General features: G+C 42.4%; 1 protein-coding gene across 8 annotated transcripts in view; it reads left to right on the forward strand.

Moving 5' to 3' along the window:
• Positions 1–314: 314 nt before the first annotated feature.
• The window catches only part of THRB (thyroid hormone receptor beta), a 284,536-nt gene continuing 267,830 nt past the window's right edge, over positions 315–17,020 (forward strand). For 3 of the 8 annotated variants that reach the window (XM_070433316.1, XM_070433313.1, XM_070433320.1), the window contains exon 1: positions 1,250–1,461. The gene's annotated coding sequence lies outside the window, so the exon portion shown is untranslated. Of the gene's footprint in view, positions 336–492; positions 583–1,249; positions 1,462–1,802; positions 1,896–17,020 lie in introns of those variants that run through there. The other 5 variants (XM_070433319.1, XM_070433314.1, XM_070433317.1 and 2 more) reach the window with 5 other exon arrangements.

Consider the following 17,020-nt stretch of genomic DNA (forward strand, 5'->3'; position numbering starts at 1 on the left):
ACCACTACCGTTTCGCTTTGGGGGACTCAGTATTCCTACTGCTTCATTTTCTCCCAATCTGAATCCTTGGCCTTCAGGACTCGGGGGAGAGGGAGCGGGGGCTTAGAAATTCCTATTTGCCTGGGCAGAATTTTTCGAGTAGACATTAGTTTTGTCTTCCGGCTTTCTTTGTACATATCCAGGGCAAAGACACATGAACAGGGCGGCCCTCTGGAACCTGTGGAGTGTCTCAACCCCGGCACACATCTCCCAGGATATGCCCAGAGCTGGGAAGGAGTGTCTCCCTCCAGGGCAAGCCAGGTCTTCTGCAAACTTCCATTCCCGAGGTGGCTAGGGTAAGAGAACACCAGACGCCGCGCAGGGTGGGAGGCCCCGCGAGGAGCGAGTGCGCCGTGTCTACCCGGCCAGCGCCACAAGTTGGAGAAAAAAAAAAAAGGGAGGAGCGCGGCCCGGCAGGCAAAATCAAGCCGTACTTCTGGAAGTCACCTCCTCCCCGCCCCCGGTCACTCGTTCCCCATTCCTTCCACTTTGCCTACTGGAGGAATGACGCCCAAACCCGAACGTCCGTGCTCACACAGCCGGGTGGGTGAGCGCGCGGCCACCAAAACCCACCGGGGCGACATCGCCATCCGGACCAGGGCACCCCGGGTGGGAGGCACCAGCGGGGCTGGGAGGCGGGGGAGCGGCCGAACCTGGGGAGGCAGGTGTGGAGGCGGCCAGCCGGGGTGGCGTGCACGCAGGGGACCGGGGTCGGGGGACGCGAGCCCGGAGCGGCCGACGCGTCCGACAGCCGGGCGGGAGGCGGCGGCGGCGGCGAGACCTGCGGCCGGGAGGCCATTTCCTCGCTACGCCCCTGGCGGAGCCCGCTTGGCCGGCTCCGGGCTGTCGCCGCCGCGGAGCCGAGCGCCGGGAGGGCTGGAGGGGAAACCAGGTCACCGGTTCGCAGACGCGGCGCGGAGCGTGCGCCCCGGGCTCGGAGGCAGGCAGCGCCGGGGCGCGGGCCGGGGCAGGCCGGGCGCGCGGGGGGCCGCGGGAGGCGGGGACTCCGGCGGCCGGGCCACACTCGCTGCCTCCGCCTATAAAAGTGGGGTGGCCGGGGAGCGGGGGGCCGGCGGGGCCCTGCGGCGGCCGCCCCTCTGCGCCCCAGGAGTTGACATTTTTCTGGACTCGCGCGACGTCCCGTCGCCGGCGCTCGCGGGGACCCCGCCGCCCGCAGGAGGGGGCGGAGGAGGGTGGAGACTGCGGGGCTGGGCCAAGGAAGGCGCACATCCTCGGGCGGGCGGCCGTGACGCGGCGGGGATGAACTTTGCATGAATAATGTGAGTGCGCTGGGCGAGGAGACCTTCTGCTCCCCGGGCTCGGGGCGAGCGCCCGCCGCCGCCTTCCCCGGGCAGGGGCGCGCCACCCGAGCGGCTCCAGGACACCGGCAATTTGGCGAGAGGACCGCGCGCGGAGGCCGGGGTGAGGGGGGTGTCGGGGGGCGGGGGGGAGGGGCGACAGTTCCAAATGTCCAGAAGGGTGGGCAGGATGGTGACCGGGGTGTCGCGGGACACTGAAGGGGTGCGGCCGGCCAGCTGAGCGCGCGCGGGCGGGCGGGCGTGGGTGGGAGGGGGTGTCGGTGAGCCGCCCTGTTACCTGCCTCCGCGGGGTTTCTGCGCCCCGGGGCTGGGAGGATGTGCCCTCTGGCGCCGGGGCAGCGCGCAGCGGCGCTCCCGGAGCCACGGCGTGGGCCGTGGCAGAGCTGAGTGCCCGCTCCCATCGCAGCGGCTCCGTGTCTCAAACCCCAACCCGGCTGTTGACAGGCTCCTTGTGAAATGGAGTTTGGCATCCTCGGCGCCGAACCGAGTGGAAGTTTCCATGATGAGGAAGTTCTGTGACACGGGAATTCGGAAAAGGTTGGCAGACACGGGGGAGGGGGGGTGCGGTTTAAAGGGACTGTGGGTCCCCCATCCCCCCTTTTGCTCCTGCCCGGGAACTGCCGGGTTTGGAAAGGAGAAGAATCCTGAATATTGGCGTGCGCTGTCACCGGTGCCTGGCTACTTGGCGTCTCCCCGCCTCCTCTGCGAGTCCGCGGCGATCTCGCCAGGCTCCCGAGTCGCACTTCTTTGCCTCGCTTCTCTTGACGCAGCATCTCTGTCTGAGTGGCCCGAAGTGGGTTCTGATACCAGGAGTTGTGCCAGCTGTGTGCCCCCCTCGCGCCCCCCCGCCAGAGAAGGACTCATTTGGGGGGAGTATTTTTTTACTCCTCGTGGATTCTGTCCTTAGCTGCTGTGATCACTTTGGAAAAGGATTTCCCAATGACCATGGGAGGGTTATTATTAGTGCTAAGTCTTAAGCCTCTGATTTGTTGGGGAGAGGGAGCATGGGGTGAGTTTTTAGTTATTAATTTTAAATGTCTAATTTTCCCCAAGTGGGAAACAGTAAAGGGTCTAGAAGCATAACAATTTGTAAAGTGAGTCAAAGAAAAGAATTTATCTGCACAGATAAGTTCAGATTCTTCATTCTCCCCCCTCTCCGCACAGATTTAGGATTCATGAAGATTCAAACAGGACCCCCTAATCAGTAAACAAACAAACAGACATTGAAACAGCCTACCTCTTAGCAGGTTACTGGTCTCAGGTGCTAGTGAGATTGTTTTAAAGACCTGTTTTGAAGTTCAAACACCTAAAGCACAGCAGGAACAGGTGTATTGGGTAATGTAGACCTTGGGCAATATCTTTACATTACTGTGCCTTCTATTAGTTGAGTATCCTTATTTATATTGTAAAAATATATAGCATGCATTGGATTACAAAGTAAAACTTGCCTTTTAGTCAAAATATTCCATGATTCATTCTGACTATTCACCGTGACTGCTCCCTCATTCACTTGTTTACCTCTCTTATTCTGAAACAAGTCAGGGACTAGGAAACATTTTTCTCTTAAAAAACGGTGTTTTGATGAAAAGTATTTTTGAGTAATGGATGTTTTTAGTTTTGGCTAAGTGTTTTAATTGACTCTAACAGAAATTCAATACTAAGTGATTTATTTGGGGTATTATATGGGAAGGCATGGGTGAACAACCATTTATTATTTGTGATTGTTAAATAGATACTATCAGAATTCTATTTTCATGAATTTCAAAGTTTTGTTATATATTAGAAGGAGGACCATCTGCTAGTAAATATGATTTGCTTTTCTTTTCCAGCAAGTGGAAGCAAATGATACTGAATCTAGCCACAGAACTATATTTTATGAAGCAATTCCTGTTGGCATTACAATTCAAAGGCATAATTTTATTGACATTGAAATATTTGTTTTATAAAATAACTGACTTTCCAAGAGTAATAAACATTCCATTTCTCCCCTAGAAATTCTTTGTAGTAAATTCTGCTATTAAAATAAATTTTAATCTATATCTTTGAGAAAAGGTTATTTCTTAAAGTTTCCTTAAGAAAGTTGTGGATTCCTTTCCTTTTCTGTTCTGTTTTGTTTTGTTCTGTGTATTTGGGTGGGGGGGGGGATGCAATTATTTGAAGCACAGGTGTGTGGAGCCACACATGGGATTGCACATTTCTTTTTTAGTAAGCTCATCTTTGTGATGGAAACCAGAGTAAAGGTGGTTGGTTTGTTTAGCTCCTTTTTGTCATCCTAGTGTAAGATTATGTGTCACCTTCTTAAAAAGCCTTTCCCTGACCACTTGAGTAAAGGCCATCCCTCATTCCTTCTGAGACACTGGGTTTTGTTTCTCTCCTCCCACCCCCATCCTTGGTTTTATTTGCAATCTGAAATGTTCATTTCAATTGGTTCATTTTATTGATTACCTATCTCCTGTGTCTAGAATACAGTCCATGAGCAAAAGTATCTTGACTGCTTCATTCACTCTTGATCCTCCAACATCTTGAACCGTGCTTGGCACACAGTAGGTGCTGAGTAAATCTTTGTTGAATAAAGGAGTAGTTGCACCCAAACATTGTGTTCACCAAAATACCTGACTAAGCATCCTAAATGGGTACCAATTGGGTAGGCCAAGATCTGTGCCTGTATATGTGTGTGCCATGTATATATGGGTCAATCTTTGTGTCTCTCTCTCTCTCTCTTTTAAGATGAAAGCTAGCCCCATTTAGGTTAGTGATGATACAGAGTTATTTCTGAGAGGTTTTCTTGGGGGCATTTGCCTTGAGTACATGGAATTCCTCAGCAACAGTTTGCCTTACCTAGGTCCCTGAAGACTTTGACCTTCAACATGCTGGGTTGCAGCAGAATTTTTATGCATTCCTGAGGTATTGTCAGTGCTAAGAGTTAAATTCCAGGAAATAGACATCACTGGGTGATCGCTATGCCTTCTCACTCAGCAGGTTCTAGCAGTATCTCTAGCTGATCAACAAAAGTGGTGGTTGGGGAAAGGGCAGATGAGACTGTCAGGATCCTACGTGAGATAGAAATAGCCCGTGGAAGTAGATTGGAAATAACCTGGTGGTTACTCTGTACCCTCTCCCTTTGCCCCCTTTGCCCACTTCCATAAGAAGATTTTGAACCAGATGATTATGGGAAATATTGCATTATCTGAGTTTGCAAGTTGACTGGTACCCAAGGGGTTATCTTCAAATTAGCTAGTCGTGGGAACTTTTTTGACAATTGAGATTAAAAGGAAGTTACAATAAATGCTTATGGAAATTTGTTTTTCTTTATAGAGTATCAACTCTCAGAAACGTGTCTGAGTAAATGTAAAAGGTCTACAAAATGATGAAACTGGTAAAAATGGTAGGGGACAAAAGATAAACTGAAATATTAAGTGCTTATTGCTTTTGAGTATTTAATTTAGCTCTGAGCTTCTCAGTAGCCAAGTTCAGAGAGAAAAAAAAAAGAGAACTGGAGTACCCATTAAAGTTATAAGGGTATCTCAGATAACATTGGCAGAGTGCTTACTCTAGTGCCTGACTACTAGTATATACTCCTATGAAATATCAAATCATATAATGGCCAATACTTGAACTTCAGTTCTCCAGAAAATGAAGTAAAGATTTTATATGATCACGTTTTTCACCAACCCTAGAGAGAAAAAATATGCAGAAAGCAGAATGATGTAAAGTAACCCAGTGGGAGTTTATCTTTGGAGATAAGCTAAACCATGGTCCAGCAGTGGAGATCCTGAAGATTGTCCCCAAGGCAGAAATAGAGCTCAGAAAACCTAGAGGAATGAATGGTTGACATGTTCTTTAGGCTGACTTTCTCAAATATCCAGTGTCACGGCCAAGCTTTTCACTAAAGCAATCTGAGAGGACAGGACAGCCAGGTACTTGAAAATGACACCTATGACCACAACCTCTCTGAACAGATGGCCTTGGTGCTTCGTGTTTTACTCTGTCTAGCTAGCTCCTGTGTTCCTGTACAGCAGCTTGTTTTTAGTGTCCATTTCTGTCTCCCCACAGACATTGTGATGAGGGGCTATGGGTTATTCATCCTTGACTCCCGGCACCTAGCAAAGTGTTTCACACATGACTCAGGGAAACACTTGTTCAAAGAATCAATCTAGGATGAGAAGGGGTGGTGCCTCTCTTTCTCTTCTGATTTTGAAATTAAGTATCATCTTCTAACTTGATTTTGCCCAAAATGAATGTTTGCTGCCTAGATTGCATCATATCCCAGCTATTTTGCTTCAAGGGCTTAGTCTAGTGTCTGAGGTGGTTGAGTAATGGGTGGCAAGTTAACTCCTTGCTTTACTTAAAGTCATTTTGATTACTGGATTTGATTCCTCATTCAGCCTACACAAATCTGTGTACCTACTATGTGCCTGACCTTGCTAGTCATTTTGTAGCTCAGCATCGAGCCCAGTGACCTTTGAGACAATGTGCATATATTAATACAAAGAGATTCTGAAACGGTCTACACTGTGATAGAATGGATCTGCTTATTGGGATCTCTTATATGGCCCCCTAGATGAAAGAAAGTTATTTTGGTCTGAGGAAGTGATTGTTTATAGTTTCAGGAGCCCGTGTGTATTAGTGTAAATTGCAGTGGGATTTGCCCAAGATTCTCTTGGTATCCACATGGTGTGGGGATTAAATATGTTTAGGCCACTAAGTCTCTGATTAAGGATATTCACTCTCCACTTTAAGTTCCCTAACTTATTAGTCAAGTGACATTTAAGTAAGTACGGGGGGAGGGAGACTATCCAAATCACTGAGTCACAAGTAGTGTATTTCCATACCCTCCTCTAAGGAATCTGGCCAACTGACAGCTAGAATAGTGATCTAGGTCCAATGCTAATGTTGGTTTGTCCATACTGCCTTAATTTCAAGGGACTTTGGAGACTTTATGGACTGGCAGCTCTTGTGCAGCACTATTTTTATTGACCAAGAAACTGAGCTCCATTGTGAATTTGGATAATTTTTCCAAATGGCAACTCCGGAGAGTCTGGAATTAGGACCCAGAACCTTGACTCTTTGTCCCAGGAAGCATAGTATAGCCTTTACACTGTACAGACACATATGTACATATAACATATACAATCATATGTATATTATGATATATGTATATGCTAATAATGTGTAATGTGCCTATAACATTATAATATAACAGTATTTATAATTACATATACATGTATGTACTTGCTCATATGGGGCACACATAGCAGTTAGGAAAGGATTGATCTGAATTAAGTTATTCATTCAACTTCCTCATCCCAAAAGACAGCCTTTAAGGATTATGGCTCCTCTTTTGTGATCAAGAATTTAGAGATTTTTTCAGAAAGTCATGAGTGATAAGCTGATTAAAGTAAAAGCTTGGACAAAGGAATGCACATTAACAGCAGGGATGGCTTCTTAATTTGGGAAACATACTTGTGTGACTCCTCTGGTGGCTCAGGAATGTTTGAGATGAGAAGAGTGAAAAGATAGTCATGGTCTTAGTGGCATAATGTATGGTTATGACATTCAGGAACCCATTGAGTATGCTGATTCTTGTGGCAGATATTGTTCTGTAATTCTCAGGATGGCTCAAATATACATTTCCTCTCTTTTTGTTTCTCTTAGAATACTGTTTTCCCAGATTCCAATAATGGTTGCACAGAATGGGTGCTCAAAAAAAAATGTTGATAACAATCATGCCGTTCCTGGGTTTGGGGTCAGTTTTTCATATTTCTCTTCCACAAGCTTAAAAGTCTCGCCTACTTGCACGACCATACATGCAGAATCTGCCTCTGTGACAGGTGTGTGCCATGTTCTCACAGAGAGTGAAAAAGGCACTGCGTGTCTCTGGGCTTTGGCTGTGGTTCCCATGTCCAGCTTCCAAATCACAGGGAAAATTCCATAGTCACGCTGGTGTCCCATGCCACAAAGGTTGTCATCACTTTTAGTCCTTTATAATCCTGAGTATTGTGGCAGATCCTCATCTTATTTTACTTTTTACTTATTTTACTATTTACTTATGATACCCTGTGGCCAATTATATTTGAGAAATCCCGAGTTTAAGTACATAGTGTGGGAGTTTTCAGAGCCTATTTTTATTCTAGTGTGTGTTATAAATATCCAAGATGGAAAGTAGGTAGCAAAATATTTATTTGTGGCCCTAGCCAGGTGGTTCAGTTGGTTAAAGCATTGTCCTGTACACCAACAGGTTGCAAGTTCAGTCCTCACTTGGGGCTCGTATAGGAGGCAACCGATTGGCGTATCTCTCACATTAATGTTTCTCAGTGTGTGTCTCTCTTCCCATCTTCCCTCCTCTTTCTCTCAAATCTCTCTCTCTCTCTCTCTCTCCCTCCCTCCCTCCCTCCCTATCTCTCTCTCCTTCTCCCTCTCACTCTCCCTCTCCCTCTCTCTCTCTCTCTCTCTCTCTCATGAAAACACATCCTTGGGTGAAGATTAAATAGATTAAATAAATAAATAAAAATTAAAAAGTTTAAAAAAAACTTTGTGTGTGTGTGCATGCATGTACATGTGTGGGCCTCTCTCTCTGTGTGTGTAAAGCTAAAGGTTAATACAAGAGGTTGTGAGGGACAGTCTATAGTGTTACACTTTAAAAACTAGTCTCATTTGTTTTTACCTCTGACTACCTTTCAGAATAAGTGATAACTCAAAGGGGCAGTTTCTAGTCCCAAAGCAGAAGATTTTTTGCTTTTTCCACAAAAAAAAACAACAAATACCCAACCTGTCAATTTGTATACAACACTGATTAATGCTGCCATTGTTGACGTGTTTTGGGGACGATGTAAAAATAATGCTAAATTGTGGTTACTTTTAATCTCCTATATAATAAAAGGCTGATATGCAAATTGTCCCCTCAACTTGGAGTTCCAGCAGGGGGTGGGCAGATTGGGGCGGGCCTGTGCACAAATTTCTGCACCAGGCCTCTAGTATATTATAATCATAAAACATATCTTTTCTTGACTTTATTTTTGATGTTAAGAGGTATTCATTTACATAAGCCAGAAAATGGTTAATTTCTGTTATATGTGTTTTTATTTACTTTTTTGAATTTCACCTAAGCTTCACTGTAATTTCTGCACCACTTCCACCATCTGGAGATCTAGAATAATGTGCTTATATTTGAATGGTAGCTACAATAGGGGAAAATAGCAGATTGTATATAGTCTTGTATTATTTGTCTTTTATTTTTTAAAAAGAAACTAGGAGAACCTTATCTAAAAAAAGCCTTTTTAAAAACAATTTAACTGTTGATGGTCTATGCAGGTGATGAACATCTCAATTTATCCTGTAAGGGATTTGAAAAATATCTTGTCCCTCTGAGGCCTCTTGGAAAAAAAATTAAATTGGCTTTTTAATTTGATCTCATGTTCTATAGGTTTGTAAATGTAAGCTGTTGCTAAGGTGAAGGCAGCATCTAGAATGTACTCTATATGCATTCATTTACTGTTAATTAAGAATATGTGATCAGATTTATCTTTATTGAAGTTGCCACAAAAACTGAGCCTTCAAACCTTTTTCTTCTTCTGAAGTTTGTCTATCCATCTATTGCTCCCTCCAACCTTCTTCCCATCTTTCAATTCATCCATCCATTTATCATTTATCTATCCATCCATGCATCGTATATGCATCAGGCATCTACTGGATGCCAAGCTCTAGGGTAGGTGCCCTGGTATCCTGGGACAACGTACAGGAATTGATTTAGTGTAGGAAAGTGTTTCTCAGCCTCTGAAATATTGGCATTTGAGCCAAATAATTATTTGCAGTGGAGGGCTGTCCTGTGTTGTGTAGGATGTTTAGTATCATCGCTGGCCTCTACCCAGTAGATGCCAGTTGCTGCCCCACACTCCAGTTGCAACATTCAAAAATGTCTCCAGATACTGCTAAGTGTCTCCTAGGAAACAGATTCACCCCCATTGAAAACCACTGGGTGTAGAGTTAAGGACCAGGACTGTGGAGTGGGAATGTGTGGGTTCATATTCTGGCTTCACCTGGCTTTATTGTATGTGCTCAGTTTCCTCATCTATAAAATGTGAAGGGTAAATGAAATCATGTAGCACTTGACCCACAGTTAAGTATTCCCAAACATTAGCTATTTCTCCTGGTGGTAGAATTAATACTTCAACAAGCAATTACAATATTGATAAGTTCTATGATGGAGTAAGTACAATGTGCAGTGAGAACCAATAGTTGGGAATGGGGAGAGTTCTAGGCAGTAAGAACACCATATATAAATGTACAAAGTACGGTTAAAGTATGAAGTGTCTGGGAATAGCAAGGACCCCAAGAATTGCAAGGAGCCCGAGTGTCTGACTGATGTGAAAAGGACAATAAATGAGGGTATTAGACCTGGTAGGAATCCCATGATGAAGACTTTCCAGACCACAATAAGGAAGATGGACTTTGTCTTGATAGCATGAAGAGACCAGACCGAGTGTTCAGGAATCAGATTTTAATTTTAGAAGAGTTCTTTGGGACAGATCTTGTGTGGGAGAGAAACTGGAAATGATGAGACTCTTAAAATAATCTATTGAGAGATGATGGCTGCTGGAATTGAAGCAGTTAAATGTTGTTGTGAAGTCTTTGGGAACAGATTTCACTTTCTCCAAGATGGGGCAGAATTTTTCTAATTTAACCCTGATAATCTTAGCAAGCGAGGTCTGCACTTAGGGAGCATATTTTACTTTCTCCAAGATGTGGCAAATTTTTTCTAATCTAATTCTAATAATGAATCTTCTTAGCAAGCCAGATCTGCACTTAGGGAGATTTCAAGTTTAATTTGAAAGAAGATTGCATGATAGATCCTCTTTAAAATGTTTTCAAGTGAAGCTTAAAGACCATCTCACAGCCTATTTGTAGCTGAATATTACTCAAGGGTTCTCTGCTATTGTATGTACATGCCTACAGTTTCTGTGTCAGATGGAAATATATTCTACATGACTACATTGAATTAACATTGTGATGTTGAGATTATTTAGTATTTCGTTGATTTTCAAACAGATAGGAATTTTATTTCTTTAATGATCAAAATTAGAGATGGTGGAGAATATGAGGGAATGAATGAATGAGAGTGATATGTAAATACTACCTACTTAAGGATAAAAATATTTTGGACAAGTTTCTTGACTTATCTGAGTTTTCATTTCTTTAGTCATAAAATGATAGGAGTTTATAAGTTAGATCATCTCAAAGTAATCCTTAGCCTAGGAGTTGGCAAACATTTTCTAAAAATAGGATATAAAATAAATATTTTCAGCTTTTCAGTCTTTGTTGAGGATACTTAACTCTGTTGTTGTAGTACAAAAACAGCCATAGATATGTAAACAGACCTGTATGGCTGTGAACCAATAAAACTTTATTTACAAAAAAGCAGATGGTGGGTTGCACTTTAGTAACCCCTGCTAGCCCAGTAGGAGGCCAGTAGAAATGTACTGCGAACCACATATATAGTTTGAAATCTTCTAGTAGCCACATTTTAAATAAGTAAAAAGCAACCAGTGAGTATAATTAAAATATTTTATCTCCCCCAACATATTCAAAATATTAATATGTAATCAATAGAAAAGTATTAATGAGATATTTTATTTTTTGGATTAAATCTTAACTATCAGGTGTGTATTTTATATTTGCAGCATATCTTAACTTCACCTATCCACCTTTCAAGTGTTCAATAGCCATTTGTAGGTGCTAGTAATTGGGACAACCCAACTTTAGCCTTAAAAATCTATAATTCCAACAAATTCATGCAAAAATAACTTAAATGCATTATTTCAAGTAATTGCAACACTTTCTTTTTTTGCCACATATATTGGTTAAAAAACACACTATACATTGAAATAAAATTAAAAATGCACAGTTGCTCACGACTAGAAGTTTATTTTTTACTCATGTGAAGTTGAAAATTGCTGTTTCTGCTGATTGTTGCCTGTGCTCCACAGTGGTTCAGGGTTAGTCTCGATTCCTTTGGTCTTGGGCTCCTCCATCTCTAGCTCATGGCTTCCAAGGTCATGTGTTCATTGCATCAGACCACTGAGAGGGGAGTGAGAGTGCAGAAGCTCACTGGCTTCCTAACTACCTTGGCTTGGAAGTGACACAAACTCATTTTGCTCAAATTCCACTGATGAGAAGGAATCACATGCCCCCACAAAAATAAAGCAGAGTGAGTAAGATGGTCCCTCCTGAGCAGTTGCTTTCTAGTTGCTTTCTCTATACTATAGAATAGGGAGCAAGGATTGTTTGATGAACTATGTTGGCCACACTGTGCTACTCTGTTTTTTAATTCTTATGTAGATTTCATCACATCACTGTCTTGTTGTTTTTTAAGGCAAGGGATGGAAATATCTTTATAGTAATGAGGTAATCCAGTTCTATTTTTTGGTGCAGTACCACCCTCCTATCTGACCTAATTCTGCTTCCTGATTTCCTTCTCACTCTTAGGGGGCCGTCTTCAATCTTGCTTGCCCTGGCTTTTCCTTTTAGTCTTTGGCCATCATTTTGACTTTTTTGGTAGATCAGTGTTGGCCCTAATATACACGTAGTATTGGGAGTTTGTGATTGACCCTGGCACATCATTAATGTGCTCATTTATTTTGAAGGGAAATAAAATTTAAAGTAGAGTTGTTAGGGAGCAGAGGCGAGAGCTGAGTCTTGGTGTGTTGACAGAGAGATATTGAAGCCATTTTCCTGGAATCATTTTACAGAGCTTTAGACTGTTTAAATAAATGACTCATTACATAATGTCTTGACTAAAAATACCAGTTTTTCTCATATTTACCCTACTTATCATTGCTTACTACAATGGGAAACCCTCCCTTTTTAGTCAAAGAGGATGTTTTTGTTTGTTTCCCTTCCCAAATTATCAACATGCTTTATCAAATATTCAACCAGGTCTATAGAAGTAGCTCCCATGAAGGAAATTTAAGAGGGGCATGAATTATAAATGTGAGGTAAGTGAAAAGAACAAAGAAACTTCTTCCTTCTAACTATCCACATTTTATCTTTCTGAAAACCTTACCATTTAATTATTACTAAAATGTCTTATTCTAAGAAGTAAGGAAGTGCAAAGGGCACATGCCTTTTGGATTATCAAGAAATAAGACTAACCAATGATAAGTATTATTTTGAGGACACATAAAAGAAAAAATATTTGTGTGCCTTTATATTAGCCTAAGTAGGGCTGTCTTCAACTCTACAAGTCTATTTTTTAAAAATAGTTTGCAATATTTTGAAAATTAACATTTGCAATATTAAGAAATGAATCCTGACATATGCCTCTCAGGTACAGAATTTAGCTAATTCTTAATCCTATATGATAAAAGGCTAATATGCAAATTATCCCCTCAACCAGGAGTTCTACTGGGAGTTCAACCAGGAGGGCAGGGACGGCCAGCCAACTGCCCATGGCTCCTCCCCTCGGCCAGCCCCGCCCCCAATTGCCCCTGCTCATGCAAGAATTCGTGCACTGGGCTTCTAGTGTTCAATAATAGATGAGAAATAATTCTCTTAATAATCCCCAACTTGTTACTGGCTCATCACTAGGGTCTCTGGGGCTCAGGGTAACCCACAGTAAAAACACCAGTAATGTCCTATTTAAAAGTCTTCTCAAGGAGCAGTGATTGGCCAAGTGTGTTGTAGCCAACCCTCAGGGCTTATAGAAAATGAGAATAATAGATGTTCAGTTAACTGCCCAGGATTCTGGCCTCTTGAATGCAAACTTAGCTCTCTCACTTATATTGAATGTGGGGCTTAAGCTGCCTACCTTACTTCTTTTTTTATAGCATCTACTCCCCTCCCTTGTTCTTCAGCCGTCCAAATTCAAACTTCTGTCCTTTAAAATCCAATAGATATTTTCCTTTGCTTCTGTTTCAACCCAGCATCCCAATATCCTTCATTCAAGGAGCTCCAGATATCCTCCTGTAATTAATTAGGATTGAGATCCAAATTCCCTCTGCTTCTGCTTGACTGAAACATGCCACTTTAGTGACGTTTCCTTCACCATCTTATCCAAAGGTTACATGGTTAGTCATTTATTATATATATTCTTCACCATTCACTGACCAAGCCTCATATTTGTCAATGAGATGGATATATCTTTGCTAGATTTGAAGTTCCAAGAGGGCAGGGACTGTGTGTTAAACAAGTTCAGTGGAGTCCAGAAGCGCAGAGTCCAGCATTAGGTGCTGAGTAATGCTTTTCTGCTGTAGGCTGTCTTCATTTAATTAGGATGAATCTAATTTTAAAATGAACAACCGTGTGTCCTCAGATGAACCAGAATATACACTTACAAGGCCCTGCTGTCCTGCATTATAAATAAGGGAATAGGTTGTCCAACAGAAAAGCAATGCTGTTCTTTTCCCTTTTAAAAAAATTAAAAAAAACACAACTATCCACACTTAAGAACTGAGGTAGAAGATATTCCCATCTCCTCAACTAAGTTGGCAAGAAATCAGGGCCCCAGAGAGGATGTTCTCTGCAAAGATGAAACCCAACAAAAATCTATGATCTGAGAAGAGTGGCTTCTGAGGATTTGTAAAGAAAGGTTCTTAAGAATGGCTTACTGTAAATAGACCCCCATGGTAGGTGGTCTGAATTCTCAACTTGCACGACCACAAGGACTTCCTTAGATGTTGGGTTCAAGTTTCTGCAGGACGACAGTCTGAGACTATTTGGAAAGGGTCAAGCTACATCAGTTTTTAAATGTTCCTTTTGCTCATGTGAGAGCCTCTTGGACACATTGCTGCTGTGACATCTTTCACAACTCTTAGCTTTTTTGTGGACTTTGTGTTTTGTTTTTAAGTTTTAGTGTCTCAGAATTTCCATTACATGGAACATGAGTGTTTTAACATCACCCTGAGGGGGGTTACAATTCATGTCTCTTTATCTAAGCAGTATTTTGAAACAACTTCTATTTTTGTTATTTTATGGTTTTAAGTCCCCACTGGTGATTCGTTCAAGTTTCATTTGAACCAAGGCGGCCATTCCTCCTCACTTTTGTCTCTTTCCAGCACTAGAGTAAGACACCCTTCTTGGAGCCAAGGCTGTTCCTTATATGAGTTCTAGCAAAAGTTTGACTTTAGTGGCATTTGAGACTAATAGGCATTATGTTACATTTCCTGCCATTTTTGAGCAAAAGATGTGGTTTTGCTTCTTCAGTCAGTGGAAGAGAAAGAAATATACCAGAAGTTATGTTTCTGATGGTCTGAGAGAAGTGGGACTCGGAGGGACCTAATGATTCTGTGCTCAGGCCTTGAAAATGAGAACACCAGCCCCTCTGAGAAAGGGATACTGTGGACCCAGAGAACCCTTACATCAGAGGAACCTGAGGATCCAGTGCCTGCCAGCACAGTATTCCTTCAGAAGACTTATCATTAGACTTTGGGTTCCCCAGAAGCCGACCCTGAGGTGAAAATTTAAATGTAAGTAATTTTAGGGAGGGAGTGAAGAAAACACCAGTAGATGAGTGGGAAAGGGAGCCAGGGCAGGAACAGCAGCCCCAAAGGGAATGTTATCAAACCAGTTACCACTGTGGGCACCTGGATCTTAGTCACATTGGGGAATTCTGGGAGACAATGGGGAGCATGTACCTCATAGTTACCCCACCCAAGAGGCAAGTGAGTGTATATTTATTCACCTGCCAGGGATTAGGTGAGGACTGCCTCCAGAGGCCATTGACCTCCTGACATTTCAGGACCCCCACTTGGGAAGCCAAGAGCACACCTCCAGGCAAAGGAATGCAGTTTTGGTCAGTTGGAAGACAAGCTGGGGGCAATGAAGTGGAGCCCATGGGGATAGGGCGAAGGCACCAGCAGCATCTACTATGTTAGCCTTTCTTGTCTTTGGCATATGACCATGCAGCTTAGGTGTAACCCCCATTTACACCTGAGGATCACTGTTTTTCTTTGCACTTGTGTGTGGTTCTCACGAGGTACAGGCTGCTTTTAGCTGGAACAGTGGAGCTGACCCCACTAGCGACTGGTATAGGATCAACTAGAGAGCAAGCCATTGAAATAGGAGGCATGGCCAAATCATCTACCTGCTTCCTCTGCCCCATCATCTCTTTGCTACACTGCCTTCATTCTCTCTAAGACCTTGCTCTAACCCACGATCATGAGGTTATTATATTCTCCAAGTCAGATTCCTGAACAAATAAAATGTCAAAATAGCACATCTGAATGTTAAAATTATTTCAGTTACAATTTCAGAAAACAGTGCTCTGTCAGAGAACATCTCGCAATCTTAAAAAAGACAGCTTTAAAGAAAAGCTCGTCTTAAACCAGGAAAAAACAAAACAAACAAATAAAACTGTAGGCTGGCCAAAGGACTTGCTTACCGGTTTCAGAGTCCTTGAAAAGAAATTCCCCAGGTTATGGGAGATACAGGCTGTCCCAAAAAAGTGACGCTGCTGTTTTAAGATTTTATATTTTCACAAGCATAAATGCTACACACTTACAAAAAAATTATTTTGAAGCTTAATCATTTACATTTCTTCAATACTCACTTATCTTTGCAGATTTGGAAAAGAAAAATTTTCATTTCAATATTTTGTTTCAGCCTCTGATCGAAGATGGTAACCATTAAGAGAATACATTAACATGAAACATTTACTTTTCCAAATCCGGAAAGCTGAATGAGCGTTGAAGAAATGCAGATAATGTAACTTTCAAAGGTGTTCTTGTCTAAGTGTGTGGCATTAATCCTCCTGAAGATACTAAACACCCTGTAGAAGGAAAGAAAACCATGTCACTCTTCAAGCGCAGGTCTGTGTGCGGAGACCTTGCCGAGTCAGATTTCACCACGTGTGGGAAAGAACTAGTCCTCCGGGGTGAAACCCAGGCGCTTTGTGAAGGAGGGTGCTAATGCCAAAATGAGACACGGTTACAGGGAAGTGCTTTCAGTCTCACAGGCAGGATCTGTGCCAGACAATGACTTGTCTTTGAAAGTGCCTTTGCTCGCGGCAGCTGGGCCAACCCAAGGGCCCTTTTTGAGCTTCCCAACTGTCCTCTCAGGCTCCTTTGGAAGGAATTTCCCCCCAGATGTATGCGGCCTCTGGTTCTGATGGAATGATTGCTTCCTGGCTTGTTTACTTAGAAGCCAGTGAGTTATTTAAAGTGATATTTTATGAAACATGACTTCAAATGTGTTTTTTAAGGAACAGTGAACATGTTTATTTTCTTCTGAAATAAGTAGTGTCAACTATATAGAATTTTAGTTTTATTAAAATTCTAAAAAATGATGGTGTCCATATTCTTTAAGAATGCTGTGTTTTGGGAGAATTATAATGCTATAAAAGGTGAGAAAACTAGTGTTCCCTCTCAGGTGAAGTGTTAAATTTTGTGGTTTTGCTCACTTTGTCTTTAACTATCCTGTTTTCTTGTTCTAAAACTAATCTGTTTGCTAGTACACAGCCCTTGAGTGTGTGTGTGTGTGTGTGTTCAAATTACATAATTTGAGTGTATATGAATATATAATTTGAATATATGTTGACTATGTATTAAGTATATATAGTTTGAGAGCAATATGAGAAAGGATATTGGAGATATTATACGTGGTAGCAGTTTATAACAATTTCTTACATTTATTTCTAAATGGAATAAGCTATAATTTCTCAATATTGTGGT

The sequence above is a fragment of the Myotis yumanensis genome, unplaced genomic scaffold (genome assembly GCF_028538775.1).
Source record: "Myotis yumanensis isolate MYYU_CA2020_CCGP unplaced genomic scaffold, mMyoYum1.0.hap1 SCAF_14, whole genome shotgun sequence".
Classification (NCBI taxonomy): domain Eukaryota; kingdom Metazoa; phylum Chordata; class Mammalia; order Chiroptera; family Vespertilionidae; genus Myotis; species Myotis yumanensis.